Raw genomic sequence first — 26,060 nt, 5'->3', positions numbered from 1 at the left:
ATGAATAATGCTGCAATAAACATGAGAATGCAGATATCTCCTTGAGGTATTGATTTTATTTCCTTTGACTCCATACCCAAAAGTAGGAGTGATAAATAATATGGTAGTTCTATTTTTAATTATTTGAGGAGCCTCTATTCTGATTTCCATAATATCTGAAACAATTTACATCCCCATCAGCATTGTACAAGGGTTCCCTTTTCTTTACATCCTCGCCAACACTTGTATTCACTTGTCTTATTAATAATAGCCATCCTAACAGCTGTGAGGTAATATCTCATTGTGTTTTTGATTTGCATTGTTCTGATTATTAGTGATGATTAGCACTATTTTTTATGACTGTTGGGCATGTGTGTGTCTTCTTTGGAAAAATTCCTATTCAGGATTTGTCTATTTTTAAATTAGGTTATGTGCTTACTTGTTATAAAGTTGTGTACATTTCATATATACTTTGGATATTAAAAATCTCCATAGATTAGGTATAGAAGGAAGGTACAACGAACTAATGATATAGAAGTTAAGAAGAAATCAATTAGGCCAATAGTAAGGGTATGGGAGTCTTCGTTAAGGCTTTTCATTTTAATGAAAAGCAGCCCCAAATTATCTTCCTTTCTAACGAACAGCAGCCTACAAAATTGAGCTGCAGACATAGATACCAGCAGCTGCGCCAATCATGTTGAAGATGGAGGCTCCATCTTCCCTTCTCTTTGTCAGCCATGTGTGCAGTAAGGAGCAGACAAGATGGCTTCCATCACCTGGAAAGCGCATTTGCATAATAAGATTAGGATGGAGCGACCAGCCTTCCCCTTGCACTATGTAAAAGTCATACCAATCTGTGAGCCTTACCTAAATCAGATGCCGCCTGCTCAAACCGGACGATAAAATCTGGCACATTTGCTGCCAGTCAATCCTTTTCCACTTGTAGACCCCTTTCTCTATGGAGAGAGCTGTTTCTCTTCCTCTTCTCTTCTGCCTATTAAACCTCTGCTCCTAAACTCCTTGTGTGTGTCTGTGTCCTAAATTTTCCTGGCGTGCAAGGAGGAACCCCAGGGTATATTCTCCAGACAAGCAGCCGCTTCACTAATAAAGTTCACCGCTATCAAGCCCACCGCTAACATCATAATCAATAGTGAAAGACTGAAAATTTTTCTTCTGACATCAGAAATAAGTCAAGGGTGCCAACTCTCATCATTTCTATTCAGTATGGTACTAGAAGACCTAGCCAGAGCAAGTAGGCAAGTATAAAAAATGAAAAGGAGAATTTAAGTTGCCTCTGTTTGATGAAGACATGACTGTATGTGTAGAAACCCTAAAGATCCCACTCAAAAAACGGTTAGAAGTAATAAAAAAAATTGGTAAAGTTTCATAATACAAAATTAACATACAAAAATCAGTTGTGTTTCCATACACTAACAGCAAACTATCTGAAAAAGAAATTAAGAAAACAATCCTATTTACAATACCATGAAAAAGAATATAATACTTAATGAATTTAACCAAGGAGGTAAAAGATCTGTACATTGAAAACTGATGAAGAAGGCACAAATATATGGAAAGATATCCCATGTACATGAATTGAAAGAATTAGTATTGTTAAGATTCCCATACTGCATAATCTATTGATTCAATGCAATCCATATGAAAATTCTAACGACATTTTTCATAGAAATAGAAAAATATACTAAACATTATGGAACCACAACAACAAAGTAACTAAATAGTAAAAGAAATTTTGGAAAAATAAAGCTGGAGGCATCACACTGTTGGATTTCAAATTATATTAGAAAGCAAATGTAGTCAAAACAGTATAGTAGTGTCATAAAAACAGAAACATAGATCAATGAAACAGAATAGAGAGTCCAGAAATAAACCCACTCGTATAAGGTCAACTAATCTTTGACAAGGGTGTTGGGGGATACACAATCGGGAAAGGAATGTCTATTCAACAAATAGTGCTGGAAAAACTAGATATCCACATGCAAAAGAATGAAATTAAGCCCTTGTCTTACAGTATCTTAAAAAAATTAACTCATAATAGATTCAAAGTTTAAATGTAATATCTTAAACCATTAAACTCTTAAAATAAAGAATAGCAAAAACTCCTTGAAATTGTTCTTGGCAATGATTTTTTTGGATATGACATCAAAAGCACAGGCAACAAAACCAAAGATAAAGAAGTAGAACTACATAAAATTAAAAACCTTCTACAAGACAAAGGAAACAATCAACAACATAGAAGGCAACCTATGAAATGTGAGAACATATTTGTAAACCTTATTTTTAGCTACTTAATTCATTGAAGTGCTGTGTTTTAGAAGTGCTTATTGCGAGTTGCTCTCAGCCATCATTTGGCCCTCAAACTTTATAATTTAGCAGACTCAAAGTTTTTTAACACTCATTGTATTTTTATCATTTATAAAGCTTTGTATTAAGGTTTAACATACAAACAGAATTTCTATGTAAATGTTATAAAGACAATTAAAATTTTAAAATGAGAGGTTTAATTTTTCCTATTGAAAATAAGGGAAGAGACTTATCCCCACATTTTTTTCCCTTAGAACATTTTCTTTAGAAAACCTGTAACTATTTTCTCCTCCTTTTGTAATATCTATATATTCTTTTGAAAAGTAGGTAGGCCTTTTGTCAGCTTTATTACCCAGGAATTTCTTTCTCAAGGATCTGGGAGCCATCCCTTTGAAATGTAAAGATCAAGGGAGATAGCAACCCTATCTCCCTGTTTCTGTGGAAGGGTGGGAGCCTAACTTTGGTGAGCTGGGCACCTCGCTCTAAGTTGCAAAACTATCTATCATAAAGACATAAGAAGTTTGTTCCTCCCATGGATAAAGTCAATTAGCTAACAAAGATGGTCACCGCAATTACCAGGTAAAGTTCAGATGAACTATGTACGACAAATGGTGCTGTCAAGACTTCCTACTTGAGCACTAGTTATTGTTTATCTTGAAAACATAACTAGGAATGGAATTGCATGGTCATTAAATGCATATATGCTCAATTGTAGTAGAAAATGGCAAACAGAACCGGTGTGATCCTATATTTAGAAAACCCCATTGTCTCAGTCCAAAAACTCCGAAAGCTGATAAGAAACTTCAGCAAAGCCCCAGCATACAAAATCAATGTGCAAAAATCACAAGTATTCCTTTACACCAACAATAGACAACCAGAGAGTCAAATTATGAATGAACTCCCATTCAAAATTGCTACAAAGAGAATAAAATAGCTAGAAATACAGCTAACAAGGGATGTGATGATTATCTCAATAGATGCAGAAAAGGCCTTTTATAAAATTCAACATCTCTTCATGTTAAAAACTCTCAATAATCTAGGTATTGATGGAACATATTTCAAAGTAATAACAGCCATTTATGACAAACCCACAGCCAACATTATATTGAATGGGCAAAAGTTGGAAGCATTCCCTTTGAAAACTGGTACACGACAAGGATGTCCTCTCTCACCACACCTATTCAACATAGTATTGGAAGTTCTGGCCAAGGTAATCAGGCAAGAGAAAGAAATAAAGTGTATTCAGATAGAAAGAGAGGAAGTCAAATTGTCTCCGTTTGCAGACTACATGATTTTATATTTAGAAAACCCCATTATTTCAGCCCCCAAACTCCTTAAACTGATAAGCAACTTTAGAAAAGTCTCAGGATACAAAATCAATGCGCAAAAATCACAAGCATTCTTTTACACCAACAATAGGCAAACAGAGAGCCAAATCATGAGTAAACTCCCATTCACAATTGCTACAAAGAGAGTAAAATACCTAAGAATACAGCTAACAAGGGATGTGAAGGACCTCTTCAAGGAGAACTACAAACCACTGTTCAAGAAAGTAAGAGGACACAAACAAATGGAAAAACATTCCATCCTCATGGATAGGAAGAATCAATGTCATGAAAATGGCCATACTGCCCAAAGTAACTTTTAGATTCAATGCTATTCCCATCAAACTACCACTGACATTCTTCACAGAATTAGAAAAAAGTACCTTAAAGTTCATATGGAACCAAACAAGAGCCCACATAGCTAAGACAATCCTAAGCAGAAAGATCAAAGCTGGAGGCATCATACTACCTGACTTCAAATGATACTACAAGGCTATGGTAACCACATCAGTTGTATTTCATTTTGGTTTCAATTTACCTTTGTTAATCAAATAAAATTGGGTATAATTTCATATGTGTATTGTACATTTTAGTATCCCCTTTCATGAAATATTTGTTCAAGTATTTTATCTATTTTTCTTGAGTTGCTTGCCTTTAATTTTTAACTTGTAGGAGATATTTATCTATTCTGGATATGACTTCTTTATAGTTTTTTAAGGATTTTATTTACATTCGCAATTATTTAATTGAAGTTAAATTCAAAGTTTAAAACTTGTTAGTATTTTATTAACTTGTATTTTTTGATAATACTCTTTAATGTTTGCATATATTTAGATCTGTCTGCCTTCTAAACAAATTTTTCCTAATTCTGTAATTTTTTAGGCACAATTCTATAAAACAAGAGGCTTTTCTGGAACTTATATACGGTATCATAGTATAAATGTCTTTATTTGAAAATTTGCACATAAAATAACTATATATATGCTCTGTGGCCCAGGCTGGTGTGCAGTGATGCGATCTCGGGACACTGCAACTTCTGCCTCCCGGTTTCAAGCAATTCTTCTTTTGCCGCAGCCTCCCGAGTAGCTGGAATTAGGATTGCAGGTACCCGCCATCAAGCCCAGCTAATTTTTGTATTTTTAGTAGAGACAGGGTTTCACCATGTTGGCCAGGCTGATCTCCAACTCCTGACTTCAGGTAATCTGCCCGCTTCAGCCTCCCAAAGTGCTGGGATTACAGGTGTGATCCACAGTGCCTGGCCTGATAATTATAATGATCTTTCAATTAAGTTTTGTTATATGGGCTAAAATTTATACAAAATAGTTTTTTATAGAAAGATAAATAGGAAAATATATATTTTTTCCCCTAAATGAATTAGGAAAATAGAAAAGAAAAATAATCAGTCATTTCTGAATTATGCTTTTCAAACAGTATCTGTAAACAATGATTGCTTTTTGTCAATATGTACCACTTCTTTGTTTCCCTTATAGAATAACACTACCACTATAACCAAGTCAAAAGTTTAATGAACAGCTAGCTCATTAAATTAGCACGAGCTAATTTAAAATTGTTTACAGGAATTTAACATAGGATCTCTAACATAATACTAGATTACCATAAAAAACAAACATGATTAACACAAAAAGGTATGAGACTATTTCAGTTAAAGTGTGAATGGTGAAATAAATGTAATGCCACCTCTATGTTCCAATTATACATATGTAAATTTAATGAATTAGTATCTGGTATCTTTTGGGCATGTTACATATATAAATAACTATAATGGCATGGATTAGTTATATATATAAGTCTGCATGTATATATACATAACTTTTGTATATAGTATAGTGTTACATACATATATATGTATACCAAGTTGCTCAATTATAAAAGGTAAGAGAATAATGTGAAGTTTAACAATTATTTTCACCACTCCAAAGATTCTAGAAATAGCAAAACGGTCAAAGTTTCCAGTTCAAGATAGCAGACTTAGCATATATACTTGTATAATACATTCTTCTTACTAAGCTGCCATTGATGTGACATTATACATTTATAAAAAGGAAAAAAGCTATTAGCATAAACAAGGAGTAGAAAAGATCATGAATGCTTGAGGTGATTTTAATAGATCTCAGAACTGGACTTTACCCCTATTCAAGGTATCAATGCCTATGACAGAGAAGCAGAAGCTGCAGCCTAGGGTAAGTGCATGAGGGGTCTGCAGTGAAGATGGGTGCTCTAGGAAGACCTGACCTCAGAGCTGGGGTTGGATAGGTACCCAGGACTAGACTGAGAATGGTGAGGAACAGGAATTTCTGTCCATAGACACCCCTAGCCTTTATTCATCTCCTTTCAGTACTTCCCTCTGAAAATGTGATGATCCTCACACTCAAAAAATGACTGACAGCCTGGTTTTCTTCTGAGTTAAGAATGAAGAAAGATTTCTCTAAAGAAAATGAGTGCCCTGATTTTGGACAATAAAGGTTCCAAGGTCAGGTGTTGACCCAGGTAGGCACAGAAGTGCTTACCTTCAGACAGTCCTGCCTTCACAGCCTAATGCCTGTGCTCATGCTCCCTAAAGTTGAAGGTTTCAGCCCATAAGCTCCACCTAAATCCCCAGATTCCCCTCTCAGCCTTCTTTTTCAGAGGAAAGGTAACATGGAAACAGATCCACTAACTCAGCAGGGAGCTCATACCCCTTACATCAAACTATTCACTTGTCCTATTTCTTCATTTATGAAATGTAAATTTGCAATGAAGGACTTATACAAAAAAATTAACACTTATTAAAAAGGGAGATCAAAATAAACAAAGCAGTGGGCCTTGGGATCAATGGAAATTATGGAGAGAATATTTACAAAAAATCTATTCTAATTGTCATTCTTAGAGAAAGAAGGTATTATGCTAATTAAAATGTTTAAAAGATATGAAAAAAAAACTAGCAGAGAAAAGAGCCATCAGCTATCACAAATAAATAAAAATTATAAATAAATATCAGAAGATAAAATTTAAGTTATCAGGGAGAGCTCAGTAAAACAAACAAAAAATGTGAAAGAAAACTGAACATGGGGGAAAAAAAAGTCAATCCAGCAGGTTCAATTCTCGCCAAAAGGATTTTCAGAAAGAAAGGTCAGACAAAATGGATCAAAAGGGAAAATTAAAACAGTGTCTTCTAAAACTGAAAACAGAGACCTAACTAGACAGATTGAAAAGCCTCACCAAATGTTGAGCCAAGAAAGTTTTAAGCCCACACAAAGACATATCCTCAAGAACTTTTATAATACCCTGGTTGAAAAGGGAATTTAAAAATCTTGAACAAAAAAATGTCACCAGCAACGGAAAAGAGTCAGACTGGAATCAGCTTCTCATTATTAACACAAAATATTTTACAAATAATGAAGCAAAGCCTTGTAAGTTATGATAAAATGATGATTTGAGTTTCAATATCTATATTAAAATGTCAATTAATTATAAGAGCAACATGAAGATAACTTTAACAATCAAGTACTCAAATAACTTATACTCCATATGTTATTTCTGAAGTTACTTGAGGATATATAGAGAGAAAACATATGGGAGTTCAGGAAAACGTGACTCTAAATATACAAGGATTCAGAAAACACTCCTTCTAACTCAGAAATATGATATCTGAGCAATAATCCTGAACAAAGTAAGTCCATCCTGGGAAAGGTGGTTTAAGGGCACCTGTGAATGGGGGAAAATTTTCTGTTTTATGTAGAATATGACAGTGAGGTGGATAAATTTAAAGTATAGTTAAGGCACATTATTCTTTAATCCATATTCAAATAAAATAATTTGATACTGCTACAAAAACAGCTGAATAAACAGATTCATATGAAGGAAACTTTCATATAGCAATTTGTTTTCTTTCCAACTTTTAGGTTCAGGGGGTACATGTACATGTTTGTTACGGGGTAAATTACATGTCAAGAGGGTTTGAGGATTTGGTGTACTGATAATTTTGTTACCCAGATAATCAGCATAACACCCAATAGGTTGTTTTTTAATCCTCACCCTCCTCCAACCCTCCACCCTCAAATTCAAGCCCCAGTGTCTATTGTTTCCTTTTTTGTGTTCATGTGTACTCAATGTTTAGCTCCCAATTATAAGTAAGAACACATGGTATTTAATTTTCCTTTGCTTCATTAATTCACTTTGGATTATGACCTCCAGCTCCATCCAGGTTGCTGCAAAGGCTATGATCTCATTTTTTTATAGCTGCATGGTATTCCATGGTGCATATGTACCACATTTTCTTTATCTAGTCCATTATTGGTGGGCACCTAGGTAGATTCCATGTCTTTGCTTTTGTGAAGAGTGCTGCAATAAACATACATGTGCCTGTGTCCTTACGGTAGAACAATTTATATTCCTTTGTGTATATATCGAATAATGAGATTGCTGAGTCAAATGGTGGCTCTCTTTTAAGTTCTTTGAAAAATCTCCAAACTGCTTTCTAGAGTGGCTGCACTAATTTACATTCCCATCAGCAGGGTATAAGCTTTCCCTTTTCTCTGCAACCCCACCAACATCTGCTACTTTCTGACTTTTTAATAATAGCTATTCTAACTGGTGTGAGGTGTTACCTCATTGTGGTTTTGGTTCGCATTTCTCTCTCTCTCTTTTATTTTTTTATTATTTTAATTGTATATGTATATGTAATTATAATATATAATTCTGATATATCAGATTGTAAGCCTCCTGAGGACAGAGACATTTTTATTGGTCTGTTTTTCTGTTTTGTTCTCTGCTGAACCCTCTTTACCTAAAACAGAGTCTGGTATATGGCAGATACTAAATGAATATTTGTTGACTAAGACAGTGACAAGTAATCTTAGCATACTGCAGGGCTCTTTAAGAAAAGAGGTATATACATTTCATGGAAAAATAAAACACGTTTTAAGAATTTATGTCTTGTTGCAAAAGCCATTAATAAATCGTATCATAGTTTAATGATGCCCATCAAAATGTGAGTTGAATGAGGACTATTGAATGGTATTAGAAGTTGAATATTGTTTTCATTACAGAACACCAATAGTTAGATCTAGAATTATTGATATAGTAATATTTTAAGTACTATGACCTTATAAACCTCTAAAATAAAAAAAAAATCTAGATAATTAATATGTCTTACCAGGATACTAGACTAGGTAAAAATAAGAAATTCTTTTTCATTATAAACTTTTGCAATTTGATTTTTTTATCATGTGCATCTAATATTTTGATATTGAATAGGAAAAGAAGGAAAAATCAGGTAAACAAAGGCAATCAAAGCAGAAAAATCATGGGTAAAATTTTTAAATCAAGCTTTTTAAATATATTTAAGTACAGTTTGGTCTGTATCATAATGGTTGTCTTTGTGGCTTGAATAATGTTTTAAATCTAAATAAATCACATTTTTAAACTTTTTCATTTTCATATTTCAACTTGACATGTGATAAAGTGAGAATGTTATTACCTTTGGAATATGACTGTTTCTTGTCTCATACTATTTCTACTTCTTCTTTTTCAGAGTTTCCTGAGGAGGTACCTGTGCATGAAGAACCATATGGAAGGAAATTACTCATTTGGTAATAACTGTAAGATAATCTAATGTCATTCATTTAACATTGAGTTTCTCTAGTTTTTGATGCGGGTTATGATCTTAGGCCTGAAAATTGAGTGGAGCTGTTTATTCCTTCCTTCACATTCTACCTTGCTTCCTTCAAAGAGGACTTCAGTTTACCTAAGCAAGAAGCTAGATAAGGGATGTGAACTGACAGATCAAGACTTATGGGACCAGTCACAGTCCAGGGATTGTTTATATCGTGGCACACAAAAGTCTCTGCATCTATAGTCAGAAAAAAAAAAAAAAAGTTGTATATGGCCCCAGTTTGTCTAGAGAAAAAAAAAATTCTCATTCTTTGCCACGGAAAATTAAAATGAGCCTACTCACAGAGCAGTTATCATCCTTAAGTGCAGAAACTTCCTACTAAAGGCAAGACCCAACAACTAGCATTCTGAGACTTAGAACTGCAACTCCCCAGGATAGCACTAAAATGAAGGCAAATAGAAGTAAAAGCTTGAGTGGATGCATCTCATCCTTGCTTGTTGTGTTGACAATAAGAAATGGTAATATCCACACCCTTCTCAAAACTGAGGACATATTATTTGACCAGTACTGAGTTCAAAGCCAGCGTTTCTTTTCCTCTTGTAAGATAACAGTACCTGCTCCAAAAAAAAAAAAAAAAAAAAAAAAAAAATCCGGTTGGTGAAAGAACTACTTAAGAAATAATGTGAACTCTGGGTTGGCAGGATCAAACAAGCATTGCGGAAGTGGTACCTCAACTAGTACCTTCAAAATAGGTAAGATAGATAAAGGAGGTGTGAAGGAAAATGTAGGCCCAACAATATGGAGAGAAAACATAAAACAAGGGCTTAGAGTAGAAATGAACATGATACATTCAGGGGGAGCAACAGTCTCTATCTTAACTTGTGCTAAGAAGCAGTGAGATTTTAAAATTGCATGTATAAAGCATACAGCATTTTGAAGAGACGAGTGAGTCATGGCAGTGAATACCCTATGGTTCTTGTCTGCTCTGAGAGCCACTCATCTGTTATGATGAAAATGTTCTGCATGTGTGTTTCTGTATAATCCTGCTTGTTATGTTTGTAGATTGATGTTAGGTTTAAAAACAGGCTCTTGGTGAGATGGAAGAGCATTATGAATCTAAGTGTTAAACTGCCAGTGCTCTTTAAGTGAAATGCTAATCCACACTCTGAATTGTGTAACTCTTAGTAAACCCTAAAGTGGGTGATACAGAAAGTAAATGTGAGAATAATTGAGAACATACTAAAAGTGTGATAATCTGTTCTCACAATAGCTGTGTGGTCTTCACATTTAGGAAAATAGATGTTTAAACAAGTGTGGAAAAATGTGCTTAGGAATCAGTAATTGATTACAACAAGAAAAAAAGAAGCAAATACAATTTCCTCAGCCTACCTATAATAAAGGAAGTGAAGACTGATTTTCAGCCATCACCAACCAAACAACCAAAAGTTCCTCTGATGCCTAGTTAGAGCCAGAAGTGGTCAGCTGTCACACCATGGCAGCCTAGACAAGAGGTCACAGGACCAATTACAATTAAGAGATTTTTTACAGTGTTGAAAGGGAATCCTTATAATTCCAATTAACCTGGAAAAGCATGGATAGATTGGGTTTAATAAAAATTGCTTTAGTTAGAAACAGTTTTTTCTTAGAAGTATTTTTTAACATAATTTGTTTCTTTTTCTTTCTATTTTTAGGAGGCAATATATTCAGCTAAAATAAATCTAAACATTTTTGTCAATTTTTCATCACAAGGTACCAGCGGCATGCAGTAGGCTTTAGTGATATTACAGACATCTTCATGACAATAATAATTGTTTGGAAAACAGGTGATGAAACCGTTTAATTATGTTTAATTTCACTAAGTATTAAGCATCAGCATATCTTCTCACATAATTGATAAATTAATTTAAAATTCAAAGATCCTAAAAAGGTAGTTTTCACTCATCTCAGACCCACCTATTCTGAAATAGCAATCTCTGCAAAGAATTTCCTATATAATTTTTAAACTATGTATATATATACTATATATATAACTATATATATAAACATATATATAAATTTTATATTAGGATAAAATTTATATTAACTGAATGTATATTATTAATGAAAATTTATTTTTTAATCATAAAATAGAACTCACTATACTATATTATATTTGATAACAAGGAGGCAGACATGCTATAGCCATATAAGGCCCTTGCAAACAAAGCAACTAAGAGAAATCTTAGGGCATGTTACCATCCAAAGAGGAAGTAATGATGCGATTTTCAAAAAAGCTCAACAAAATTTGATATACATTAGACAAAGATGAAATTATTCTGATGTATTTTAATAACCTTAAGGTATCTTCACATGAAAGTACTGAAACATATACTTAATTTTTTATTATTGTGGAAACAGAATTTCTATGAGATAATATTCATATATTTACACATCTGGTTTTATAATACATTTATTTCATCCAAAGAACAGGTTATAATTATTTAATCCATTCTCTGGCATAAAGAAATAGCATGATAAATATATATTAAGAGAATCTATATTTTACTATTGATAAAGCCAAGGTTCAGATAGACAATGCCACAGATCTAGTAAATGGTAGAGTTGGGACATGAATGAAGGACTGTCAGGTTCTAAATGCTGTGCACTTTCCACTATAAAATATCTTCTTTCTCTTTTCTTTTTATCCACTTTGAAGTGTTATTCCATCATTTTCTTTACTAAAAGTAGTTTTCTTGGTTGTCATTACTCTCAGATGGGTTCTGATACTTCTCTGGTTATCCATTATATTTAGAGTAGTTCTCATACTGAGAAACCATCTAAATTCTTTTTAGATTGGGTTTCAGTTCATAATTTTTTTCACCTTTAGTGACTTTTATCTTCTCTCTGTTTTCCTACACTAGATACTATCATCACCTGGCAACTCTTAAACAATTAAAACTTGCACTGAAGCATTCTTCTCCCCAGTTGTCAACCAGTTTATTCATCTTAATTATTATCAATATACATTTTCTTCAACTGCAGATAGTCCTCCTGTTCCTTGAACCCTCCATTTTCGTTCTTTGTACCCCTTTCCATAATCTCTTCATTCATCATGTCTCTGAAACTTGGTGTATCATTTCAATCATTTTCTGATTCTATTTTTTTCCAGTTCTCTTTTTTTCTATTGCTCTTTAGCCACACTGCTTGAAGAAAACAACAATAACAACAACAACAACAACAACAACAAAAGCCTAACTTTTCTACACATACCCCTGGCTACTTAGAGATACCTGCAGAATTATGTAGATTTTTGCCAATACTAATTTATGACATTCTTCTTCACCCGGAACCTTGCAACCTTTTCCAAATTCCGTCTTCATTTCTTGCTCCCGTTTCTTATACAAACTATTTAAATATTTTGCACAAGTCTCTATAAATTGCCTTAAACTCTCCTTAAATTCCCCTCTCCACTTTTCTCCAACATTCAGAAATATCAACAATAGTGTAGAAATTGTTGAATTAATGCATATTTACCTTGAAATAGGGGTCATTTAACAAGATGAATCCCAACTTCTGCCACCAAATAAATAAACTTACTTGTGTCTGCCCTGCCCTGTTCTTTAACTCTCCTTTTCCAATGGAAGCAATATCACTTACCAATTTTATGCCACTTTTTCTCCTCTCTCCTTTTATTGCTGCCCTCCTTGCTAAGGTCTGTTCATTAGTGTATAGGCATTAAGTTACCAAGTTATCTCATTAAAGATCCTCAATCTGTTGGCTCTCTATCCTCTATCCTCCACCACAGCATTCTTCTCTTCAAGGTATTTTAAGAGTTTTCAACACTGTTACTTTCTTTACTTGCTCATATTCCTCACTTGAACCACAGCACCTTGATAATTGTCTCATCATCACAATAAAATTTATTTCAATAAATATTTCTCCATCTTATTACCAATAGAAAAAAATAAAATTCTTTTTACTTGATCCACTGGCAGTATTTCAAATTGCCAAACATTTTCTATACAATTATCTGTCTTCCTTCTACTTTTCTTTCTAATTATTTTTCAATTTCAAATGTGGGCTGCCCATTCTGTAAAAGTTTTAAATACTTTTTTGTGGAATTTTTATTGATTTTTTAAAATTGTCACCATAGAATATTTACTGCTCATTTATATTAAATAGGACAGTGGCTGTCATATGGAAAGCAAGTGGCAAATATTTATTGAATGGACGAATTAAAATTATTTTTTCTGTTAAGACTTGCTGTGTGCAATGCCAGTCTGCTTCAGTTTCTAATGCTTATTTTTAAGTTATGATTTGAGATGAGTTTCTTTATTTTGAGGTATATACGGGGAAGTGTGTTTCTTAGATTGTTTAGATATGCTCTGCTTAATTTTCTTCCCTTGCACAGTTAGTATAAAAAATAAGTAGGACTATAAAAATCTTTGTAAAAATTTAGACTGTATCACAAAAATTTATTTTCTTTTTTGATACAAAAAAATTGTACAAAAAATTTGATGAGTATTAGAACCTAGTTTTGTTAACATAAACACAAGAAGGAATGGAATTTTACATTTTGGCCTAGTCAGATTTACCCAAACTTGCTAGAATCTATTTTCTTCAATATATTTCTAGAAAGAAACCCATTCATGATGATTTGTGATACAGTTAGGCTATGTCCCCACCAAGATCTCATCTTGAATTGCAGCTCCCATAATTCCCAAGTTGTAGGAGGAATCCAGTGGGAGGTAACTGAATCACGGGGGCAGTTTCCCCCATACTGCTTGTGTGGTAGTGAGTAAACCTCACGAGATCAGATGGTTTTATATGGGGAAACCCCTTTTGGTTGGTTCTCATTCTTGCTCTTCCCTGCTGCAATGTGAGACATGCCTTTCAGCCTCCATCATGATTGTGAGGCCTCCCCAGCCATGTGAGTCCATTAAACTGTGTCCACTAAACTCCGTGAACTGAGTCCCCAGCCATGTGAGTCCATTAGACATCTTTTTCTTTATAAATTACCCAGTCTCAGGTATGTCTTTATTAGCAGCATGAAAACAGACTAATACAGTAAATTGTTACTGAGACTGGGGTGCTGCTGTAATAATACCCAAAAATGTGGAAGCAACTTTGAAGCTGGGTGATAGGCAGGAGTTGCAAGAGTATGGAGGGCTCAGAAGAAAACAGGAACATGTGGGAAAGTTTGGAACTTCCTAGAGACTTGTTGAATGGCTTTGCCCAAAATGCCAATAGTGATATGGACAAATAAAGTCCAGGCTGAGGTGGTCTCAGATGGAGATGAGGAACTTATTGGGAACTAGAGAAAAGGTGACTCTTGCTATGTTTTAGCAAATAGACTGGAGACATTTTGCTGCTGCCACAGAGATTTGTGGAACTTTGAACTTGAGAGAGATAATTTAGAGTATCTGGTGGAATATATTTCTAAGCAGCAAAGCATTTAAAAGGTGACTTGGGTGCTGTTAAAGGCATTCAGTTTTATAAGGTAAGCAGAGCATAAACATTCAGAAAATTTGCAGCCTAAAAATGCTATCAAAAAGAAAATCCCATTTTCTGAGGAAAAATTCAAGCCGACTGCAGACATTTGCATAAGTAATTAGGAGCTGAATATTAATCCCCAAGGCAATGGGGAAAATGTCTCCAGGGTATGTCAGAGATTTTCATGTCAGCCCCTTCCATCCCTGGCCTGAAGACCTAGGAGGAAAAAATGGTTTCGTATGCTGGGCCCAGGGTCCCCATATTGTGTGCAGCCTAGGGACTTGGTGCCCTGTGTCCCAGCTACTCCAGCCATGGCTGAAAGGGGCCGATGTAGAGCTCGGGCCATGGCTTCAGAGGGTGCAAGCCCCAAGCCTTTGTAACTTCCACAGGGTGTTAAGCCTGTGAGTGCACAGAAGTCAAGAACTGGGGTTTGGAAACCTCCTGCTAGATTTCAGAGGCTGTATGGACGTGCCTGGACGCCCAGGCAAACATTTGCTGCAGGGGCGGGGCCCTCATGGAGAACCCCTGCTAGGACGGTGCAGAAGTGAAATGAGGGGTCAGAGCCTGCACACAGAGTCCCTACTGAGGTACTGCCTAGTGGAGCTGTGAGAAGAGGCCCACTGTCCTCCAGACCCCAGAATGGTAGATCCACTAACAGCTTGCACCATGCACCTGGAAGAGCTGCAGACACTCAATGCCAGCCAGTGAAAGCAGCCAGGAAGGAGACTGTATCCTGCAAAGTCAAAGGAGTGGTGCTGCCCAAGACCATGGGAACCCACCTCTTGCATCAGTGAGGCCTGGATGTGACCCATGGAGTGAAAGGAAAGCATTTTTGAGCCTTAAGATTGGGCTGCCCCACTGGATTTCAGACTTGTATGGGGCCTGTAGCCCCCTTGTTTTGGCCGATTGCCCCCATTTGGAATGGTTGTATTTACTCAATACCCGTACCCCCCTTGTATCCAGGAAGTAATTAACTTGCTTTTGATTTTACAGGCTCACAGCGGGGAGGGACTTGCCTTGTTTCAGATGAAACATTGGACTGTGGACATTTGAGTTAATGCTGAAATGAGTTAAGACTTTGGGGGAATGTTGGGAAGTCATGCATGGTTTTGAAATGTGAGGACATGAGATTTGGGAGGGGCTAGGGATGAAACGATGCGGTCTGGCTGTGTCCCTACCCGAATCTCATCTTGAATTATAGCTCCCATTATTCCCACATGTTGTGGGAGGGACCTGTGGGAGCTAATTGAATCATGAGGGCAGTTTCCTCATATTGCTCTCTGGGTAGTGAATAAGTCTCAGGAGATCTGATGGTATTATAAAGGGAGACTTGTTTCACTTGCTTCTCATTCTCTCTCTTGCCTGCTGTGATGTAAGATGTGTCTTTCACCCTCCTCCATGATTTTGAGGCCTCCCCAGCCATGTGGAATCATGAGTCCATTACACTTCTTTTTCTTTATAAATTACCTAGTCTTGGGTGTGTCTTTATTAGCAACATGAAAACAGACTAATACAATTTGTAGAAACCAAATCCATGAAACCAAGGTAGAATTTGTTGTTTATCATTTGATAACATTTTGATTTTGACACTTAATCATAATATAAAATTGGATAAAAGGTAAATCGATCCTCTAGGTACATACACGAGGGTTTTCTGAAATGCTGATATGCTGTCACATAATACATGTTATCTAATATGTTTCTCAAATCTCTTATGAATTCAATTACCAAGAGATACTAAACAAAACAAGAACAAAAGAAATGATTCTAGCATATAAATTCCTTCTTCAAATGAGCCTTTGTTCTCTACAAGGCTATGGATTAATTATCATCCTTATTCTAAGCATCTGGTTCACTGCTTTGATTTAATGAAAGGTTAGTTTGACCCCACACTCAAGCAGTCTTTATAAAGCAGTAGAAGTAACAATTATTACCTGGAGATTATTTATCAAAAGCAGGGTTTCCCAAGGATGAAGTGGTCACTATTTATCAAATAACTGACCTTCACATGCTAGATAAAGTTGACCTGAACTTTAGCTATTGCAAATATATTAAGGATACTAATTTTTCCTTCAAAATGAATGCTAAATTACCCAAGAAAAAAATACATTGTTTCTTTAAAGTGTTTACATGTTAACATTTTGCTATGATCAAGTGAAAGCTTGAAGGTTCTGAATATATACTCTAATAGTTTCTTATTTCCCCTAGATTAGTATTAATATAGTAAATGCCAAGTTACTGGCTGTTTGATGTCATTCCAATGCCTTAGGCACTTCTAAGAAACAGAAGTTGTGGGTTAGAAGGTGCCTGAAGAAAAGCGGAGAAATCTTTACTATTAACTGTTCAATATTTGACTGTACATAGATATATACATACATATGTGTGTTTCAGAAACAGACTTGAAAAGATTTTTGGAGCAGAATCACACTGAAATAGAAAAATAATCAAATTAACATTGAAACTATCTTCTCTAAGGAAGAGATGAACTTACTGAAATTTCCCTTCCCACACCCCTTAGCAAAAGGAGGAAAGAAGAAGCTGCCTTTTGAAAGCCTGTGGATATTTTGCACATTCTTAATGCTATAATCTGATCCTGATTAGAAGGGAAATACCGTAAAGTTAGATCAGGCTTACATAAACCATAGAGTAAGAAGATCTTGCATCTTTTCTTCCCCCCATCATTTTTGCTTGGTCTGGAAGCAGAAGAACTGAAGGATCAGAACTTGGCAGGGAGAAGCCATGAGCAAGGTACTGTCCCTTGTATCATGCCAGTGTTAGCAGAAGTTGTTTTCAGATAAGGGTATTAGCTAAGGTGTTAGGATAATCAGCTAATTGATGATTTTATTCGTAGTAGGAGGAGGCAGAGTTGTACCAAGCTCTCAAGTGCAGGGATATTAAGCTTCCAAGTCCTGAAACACCAGAGGTTATCTATCAATAAAACTCCCAGCAGCTAAAGGAATGTTTGCAACTCTAAAAGTCCCAGAATAAATATTGTAGTTGTAGGATGGTTGAAACTGGTGTTATTATTCTAAATGATAGACAACTGGCTAAAAATATAAAGACTGAAAATGCCCCAGAGGTTGAGAAATCTATTTGCTCATGTTTCAGGTAAATGTTTCAAAATCTGTTTTGAAATATGTTGCTCTGAAGGGAAAGCTCTGTTTCTACTAACAATTAAGAACTACGTCTCTAACTTGTATACTTATTTTTTGCCACTAGCAGTATTTCCAAAAGCAGTGGCAGTCCTACGTTCTCCAGTCATCATTCAATAGCAAGGCAGGTTAGGAAGCTATCAAATTGTTTATCTATATTAAAACATGCACAGCTAGGCAAGTTACTAATAGAGTCCACAGACTCCACATTGACTGAATCCAGATAGAAAGATTGAATTAGTGTACCATTTTGTATTCAGTTATTCCTTCTTCACTTAGCAAATGTGAATTGGAGCCTACTAATGCCAAGCACTGCTGTAGCACACGTAGAATGCGTCCTAAGCTGCAACCTAGGCAGGCTTTCAGTGTGCTAATTTGATGCTTCTCCTTTATTGTGACTGACTATCTTGAAACTATGTCTTATGAAGAACACTAAAGGTGGAGAGGAACAATTTGAATGAACTCCTTGGCCAGTTCCACCTCTCTAGAGATTGTAGAGATATTAACAGCCTAGACCAGTCAGAATATCCAATGACTACATTCACAAACAGAAAATAAACTCTTTAGTTAGTGTTAAACACAATGTACGGAGTAATATGTGTTAGCAAATGCGTTGATGTAAAAGAAATACAAGTTCTCATCAGAAAAGGCATTGAGTAATGATGATTAAACTCTGACTTGGAATTTGGCTTTGTAGTCTAGTTTAAAATGAAGCAAAGTAAAGGATTAAGATCAAGCTTTCAAAAGCTTTCATAAGATCTTAGGAGACAAAAAATTTCAAGCATGTTTATATTCATCTAAGTCTTCTTTTTGATTTTACTGTTTTGAAATATTAGAACATGTAATCTATTAGTAATCATTTTAGCTTAAAGAATAAAAAGAATACGCAAAGCATTCATAAATGTATTGATAAAATATTCTTAAAATACAAATCTTATTTCAGAAATAAATATAAAATATTTACTTCTATAAAAATATTATAACTTATGTCCCTATTATGTACATTGTGATAACTATACGATCATCTTGCAAATGTGTGTATTTGAGAAATTTCATTTATTACTCATGTTTACATACTGAATGACACATCAAAACTATAATACACATAAATCAAAGCTTTTTTCTTACTGAATAATTTTTATGTAGACTTTTAAGCCAATTCGGTTGTAAACCTTTATCTTTAAAAACTTATATTTGTGGCTATAGGTTGCACAATATGCCTTGTTGGGCCTTGATGGAGCAATCGAGTCTTTCTGGAAATTGCTTCAAGACACCATCATAATTATTAACTTTCCTCTTCTTGTGACTCCAGCAGTCAGCATAGATCCTGTCGTTAGTAACTTAGTATTTCTTGAATAAATGAATAAATAGCAAACATGTCATTTGGTGGAATTATTAACTCAGGAGAGGGTTAGACATTTTTCAACAGGTTTTTTGAAAGCATACTGTGTACCACACATTGATACAACTTACAGATATTTTATCAGCAACCCCAAAATTAGAATAAATTGACTCACTATTACTGACTTTCTATTTTATAGTTTTTAAATTACAAAGCATCAAACATGTTTTAGCATGAGGTTACTCCACTTGAATAACTGAGACATGCTGTAGAGAAAACCTGCTGATTTTTCTTTTTTTTTTTTTCTGGTGATCTATATCTACATTTTAGGATTTAGTAAAAGTAACTGAATGGCATCTGAAGGTTCACCTCACAGTGATTCTCAACCAGGAGGCATTCTGAAACTCTCAGAGAGTATTTGTCAATATCTCATGTCTGAAAACATTTTTGGTGGTCACAAGATATTATGGGCATCTACAGAGTGGAAGTCAGGAATGCTGCTTACCATCCTACAAAATGAATATAGTTTCCTACAACAGAGAACTATTCAGGCCAAAAGGTCAATAAATCTGAGGTCAAGAAACTCTGAGTTAGAAGAAGTATTCTTTCAGGGAATAACACACTGTATTAAAAAAAAAAAAGAGACATTCACATTTTTGAGACCTCAAAATAGGGGAAATAATTCGTGTCTAATAATGGAGCCTTAATTTCTTTCATTGTTATTGCTGAAAATAACAGAATAATGATATTTACATATATGCCTATCTATATTAAGAAAAAAATCCCAAATGACTTATACAAGTACAGGTGCCGGTACATATAAAAGCTTTCAGTACAATTAGACTAGCATTCATTCACCTCTCTCAATTCAGATTCACAGTAACTCAACAAAAAATGAAGCTGTATATTTTATTTCTAGGAAGTCATCTTTGTCTCTGTTGTATTTATGTTGCCTTTTAAACAAATGGACCACCAAATACCAATGGCTTAATCCAACAGAATGTTATTTCTTGCTCAGCCAAAAGTCTAATACGGCTGTTCAAATTTGGAAGTAGCTTTATGCCATTTGGTGATACAATCTAGATCAGCTTCGTATTATGGTTTTACCATCTGCAGGATCTCAGAATATCTATTTTCAACTTGCAGAAGGAGAGAGCACAATAAGCTTGCTTTTTAAATGCTCTAGCCCAGAGACTTACTCATTATTCCTGCTCCATTCAATTGGTGACAAGTGGTCACCTAACCGCACCTGGATTCAAAAAGTCCTGAACAGCAATGTTCCATCATTAGTTTCACATTATACAAGGAATAGGACACATTTTTTTGTGTGTGTGTACAGCTAGTTTTCACTGCCACAATCCAACTCATTTATCCCATCATCAACTTCGAAAATCTATTAATTACTGGACACTGTACTAGATTCGGGAGACACTTAAAAATGAATTGTTCTTGCCTTCAAGGAATGTAAAATCTAGTAGGAGACAGCCTTTAATCATCTCAGAGGTTATTCCTCTAAGTTGAAACCCTTTTGTTGAAAAAATTCAAAAGAGTCCTTTGAAATACCTCTTGAGTTTGTTAGTGTAAGTGTTATCTCAGAATCATTTATAGTTATGATCTCTAAGCACATTTAATTTTAGGGAAAGAATATGGGGGAAATTGCCATAATCAGTATCTTTGCTGGAAAGTTATAGCAAGAATTTCTAAAATCAAAGAAACCTATCACTAATAGGTGTCCCTGCTTACATAGAGGCAACTTTGGATTCTGATGTATTTCAAAAAATTTGCAAAAGCTACTTTCATGTTTAGCTTTGCAACTATGCAAGGAAATGTCTTTTGTTCTATATTTTGCCATTCTTTTCTGGACAAGGATAAATAAATAAAAATAAATAAAATAAAACTTGAAAATATGGCCACTTAAACATGTGTTGTACAAAGACATATGCCACATTTTACTATCCTCTGTGGTTACAGAGAAATCACTTGTATTCTGCTTCAAAATCAGTCCTATCCTTTCAAGCCAGTGTTTCACAAAAGTAGTCCCTTAGGAATAACCAGTTTATTGTTCTTCACTGTGACAGAAAACTTTATCTACCTATAATAAAATCCTTTTTCCTGTCTTAATAATAGACTTTCATTTTAACTCGGCACTTTACCTCTCAGAATGGAAGACCGCATTTTTCAACTTCTTTATAGGATAAGCGTGATCATGTGACAAATGAGACAGAAATGCGGTCGAAATGTAGTGTGGCAACTATCAGATAATAGTTTCAGGGGAATGGATTCAACTCCAAAATCCATTGTTTGTCCTTTTATGTTGTTTGCTTCTACCAGTCAACACCTTGGCTCTGATATCTGCATCTTCAGCAGTCATATTGAACCATAAAGATCTCAAATATATAGCTGTACATATGGTATCATGATGCAGTGGAAAGATAGGAGGCTGGGTTTCTGATGAATGCTTTGGATCTGCCGTACCTCACCTGAACATATCTCCAAATTTGTTTTTCAGTGAGAGAGAAATGCATTTCATCTTGTTTCAGCTACACTGATTCATTTGTTCATTTTCTGTCTCTTATTTTCAGTTGAACTTTATCGTAACAGGTACTCATAACAAGATGAGTAATGCTGGATTACACCTATACTTTCAAGATTCCAGTTAATCTTTATGTCTCTTATAAGCCATTTTTAAGCTGCTCTAGAATTGGGTGATCCCTTCTCTGAACACTTGCAGAAGTTGCCATTTTTAATACTCTACTGTACGACTCCTTTTTCTGGTTTCGGTAAACTGTTGCAGGATAACATACAATCTGAAAGGTGCACATATTATCCTTGCAGAGCTCAATGCATTTTCAGAAGGTAAATATACCCAAGTAACCATTATCAGTATCCAGGAAGACCCCTTTGTAATAACTTCCAATTGCTATACCCCACCAAAGCATAATCATTATCTTGGCTTCTATTTGTATACACTTCAGACAAATCCAGTCTATGTTGTTTAAAATATGGTATATGATTTTGAGTCTGATTTGTTTTCTGCAATACTATGTAAGTGAAGCTCTTTGCTATAATCTGATAGTTTGTGTTCCCCAAAGTTTATATGTTGAAATCCTAACTCCACAATGATGGTATTAGGAGGTGGGGCCTTTGAAAAGTGATTAGGTTATGAGAGTTTCACTTATGGACAGAATTAGTGTTCTTAAAAAGCAGACCCAAGGGAGCTTGCTCACTCCTTCCACTATGTGAAGCCACAGCAAAAACTGGAATGTGGACGTTCATTACATATCAAATCTCTTGGCAACTTGACCTTGGACTTCCCAGGCTCCAGAACTGTGAGAAATAAATTTATGTTGTTTATAAGCTATGGTATTTTGGTACAGCAGCTCAAATGAACTAAGGCACTCATTCCCGTTTTTACATGTTGTATTCATTTGTGCATTCATTACTTTATAATATTTTCTAGTATACTATACCACATTTAAAAGAAAAATTTACTCTAATAAACCGTTGAGTTTTTTCCCCTAGTTTGTGACTATTACAGTGCTACTAATATTATTTTACCTGTCTTTGGCAAAATTGTTCATTTCTTCTTTGTTGGGTATAGCTAGAAGTGTAATTGGTGGGTCACAGGATATAGAAGTGTAATAGTAACACCAAATAGTGTTCCAATGTGGCTACACCAATTTACACTCCCCACTGGTGGCCTGTAAGTAGTAATCCATATGTCTCACTGTTTATTGGGTAATCCCCATAGAAAGCTAACTAATCTAGGTTTTATTTATATCTTCACTCTATTATGTATTGAGAAAAGGGGCACATAATTTCCATTTGCATAGCTCTCTAACCTACCACTTTTGCAGTATTCAGAAATATTTGTAATGATAGCTACTGTGTTACACTGAAAAAGTCTATTAGTTTAATTATTAAACAAAGATTGCCAAAGTTAATAAGTTAATATGAATTAGGTCATTTTTAACAGTCTCAGGACATTTTTATATAACCTGTTATTGACTACACAGAGATACTTTAGTTGTTTAAATATAAGTAATACATTTAAACAAATAAATCTTATGAAATTATTAAAATAAATTTAGTATTTTCAGGGTAATAGATAACAGATGTTTGGATATGGCACTCATGCTAACTAAAAATATATTACAAATACAAGGAAGTTTGATCTGGTAATGAAGACATTTCTTTATATAACTAAAAGTAAGAAAGAATCTCCTACAATATAAACCATTCTTTACTGAGCCATGAACTTCACTGACCTCAGCTGGCCTAACTTGTCACTGGCAACTTGCTAGGCTTTACCACGGCCGTTGAGACTCATGGTGACATTATATTACCTAGCCACCTTTGCTCTCATCACTTCTGGCTTTATATGTACATACTATAACTTCATGGCTTTGTGGTGATAGCATGGCCTTGTGGTGATAGCATGGCCTTCTGGAAATGTGTAAGTGCTATGTGCTGGAGAGAGATGCTGCTCTTTGGAGTAGGAACATTTATCTTGGTGCTAGCAAGAAAGAATTTGGATCAAAAGTGGAAATTACTAATCATTAATAATCAAGGTTAGCAGATCTAGAGTAGAGCTCCATACCAGGCCTATGCTGGGAATTTAGAATAAAAGGCAATGTGATTGTGGGAACATGTCATAAGCAATGACTATTGGAGAGAGTAGGACCATAGATAGAAAGCTGAGTTATTTTGGAAACTCCCTCCAAAACCCAGAACAGTGAGAACAGATACAAGGTTATCAGCAGGAAAGAGAACCTACCAGATATAAGTAGAAAGCAATTATCAGGCCACAGACAAAGGAAGCAAATAAGGCTCTTCCTTGGATGACAATATTCTGTGGAAGTGGGGAAAATATGGGTAGCCAAGAGCGTCATACCAAATAATTTCAGACAGATCACACAGCCCTTGAACATGTGTATTTCACATGGTAAAGGGAGGAAGGGGAAGAGTTGGAGAGGGAGAACATGTACACTGCTGAGCACTGTTAGCAAAGTGAACTCAGTATAGTTACCACCATTACAGAATTTATGATCTAGAAGAGAAGGCAGAATCTTATATTATAGACTATAATGTTATGGGATAAGTTTCATATTAATATTGCCAAAGGTATCCTGATACAAAGGAAAAACATAAAAATCAGATTCAAACAAACTTGAGATTCAATGCTGAGGCTGCCACTTCTTTATTCTGTTTATCTGTAAAATGGGAAGAATAATAGCAACCTGATACACATTTTTGTTATGATTAAAGGTAATGATCAATTTAAGTGGCCAGCTCTATAATCTTAATAAAACCTAATATTATTGTTTTAATGGTTTTTATTATCTTGTGCCAGGCACTTGTCTAACTCCTTTACATATTTTAACTAATTTAATCTTCATAATGTTCACATGAGGAAAGTATGGTTAGTACGTAATTATGTGTAAGAGATTTAAATCACAGAGAGACTTAGACCAGAGACCAAGGTTGTTTACTTAGGAACTGGTTGAGTTATACTCAAATGCAAGCAGTATACATCTTAAGCAATTAATACATAATAGGCTAACAAATAACAAAGTCAAGTGGGAATGCAGATGTATGTTCCACAATTCCTTTGTTTATACGTAAACAGAAACCTGAAGCATCACAGACCAGAGCGGGTTGGAAATAAGCTTACTTAACTGAATCTCAGAAAGGTCAATCGTACAGATAGCCTTAGGATAACTGGACTCAGAAACTTGAATAGCATATTTCCTTCTCTTGCTCTTTCCTTAGTTTCCCTCTATGTGTTAATCACTCACTGATACTTGATCCACAGCCAAGGTCAGTGCAGTGCTTGTATCTTTATTGCCTTAAGGCTGTATAGGAAAATGACACTTATTTTCTCCAACTTTTGTTTGAACAATACCAGAGCAGAGCTCTGATTGGCCAAGATTGGGTTAATGGGCTCACCAGAAGCCAATGTGAGGTGGAATTTATGTCAAGAAAAGTGCAGACAGAAGGAGCAGGCCAAATAAGGTTACTGGGTTTTGGGGTGTGAGACATTTATCTGTCTTATTACAAAGTTCAAACTGAGTAAACTTATGTGGTTAGAGAGAAGGGGCTGGTGAATTCTAGGATGGCTTTGACTTCCTGAACATTATGCAAGCTTCATTTTTTTCTATCATGTAACTTTAAATAAATTCATTACATTATTAATTATAGTTGTATTTGACAAATTTTAGACACCTTCAGTATATTCTATATGGCATCCTGATAAAAGGAATTTTACTAAAATGAAGATTTCTGCTTAGAAGATAGATAGGACAAGAGATGTAAAATACCTTGAAAGGAAAAGAAGTCTTAATTCTTTACAAAAGGTTATCTGAATGATTTTCTTGATTATTTCCATCTTTTAAAAAGGTACATATTATGTGGTAATTGTTCTTTTAACTACCGACACAATTAATGCCTAATGCATGAGAAATATAATTTATGGTTTTACTTGGCATGTACTTAAGCACCTGCATAGCAATTACTGGTATGACATTTTTGTCTGCACTATAAAGCATTGCACATCTTCTCTTTCATCAGTTCAAAAATGAAGCAAAGAGCCTCGCTCCTTGGGGAGTACCTGCCCTGATCTTATCTGGTAGAATGAAAATATGATTGCCTTCCTGACACTGTAAATTATTCTTTCCCAACGCTAGGATCATTCTGAATAGAAGTCTACACCATTAGTGTGACTCTTCTGCTCTATAGGAAGTTGTTTTACCTTTGCAATACTTAAATAGAAGAGCTTTCTTCTTTTTTTAAATTTTAAGTTATATAGCAAATGAACATCACAAAGGAGTATTTCTTATGAAACACAGGAT

General features: G+C 35.0%; 1 long non-coding RNA gene across 1 annotated transcript in view; it reads right to left on the bottom strand.

Annotated features, from left to right (window-relative positions):
- Positions 1–26,060, bottom strand: part of LOC134757011 (uncharacterized) — a 71,221-nt gene that overhangs the window by 27,240 nt on the left and 17,921 nt on the right. The window contains exon 2 of the long non-coding RNA XR_010130602.1: positions 9,109–9,180. This is a non-coding gene — a long non-coding RNA (uncharacterized lncRNA). The remainder of the gene's footprint in view (positions 1–9,108; positions 9,181–26,060) is intronic.

Source organism: Gorilla gorilla, chromosome 14 (genome assembly GCF_029281585.2).
Source record: "Gorilla gorilla gorilla isolate KB3781 chromosome 14, NHGRI_mGorGor1-v2.1_pri, whole genome shotgun sequence".
NCBI lineage: Eukaryota > Metazoa > Chordata > Mammalia > Primates > Hominidae > Gorilla > Gorilla gorilla.
This window is presented reverse-complemented; position numbering and strand designations above follow the sequence as displayed.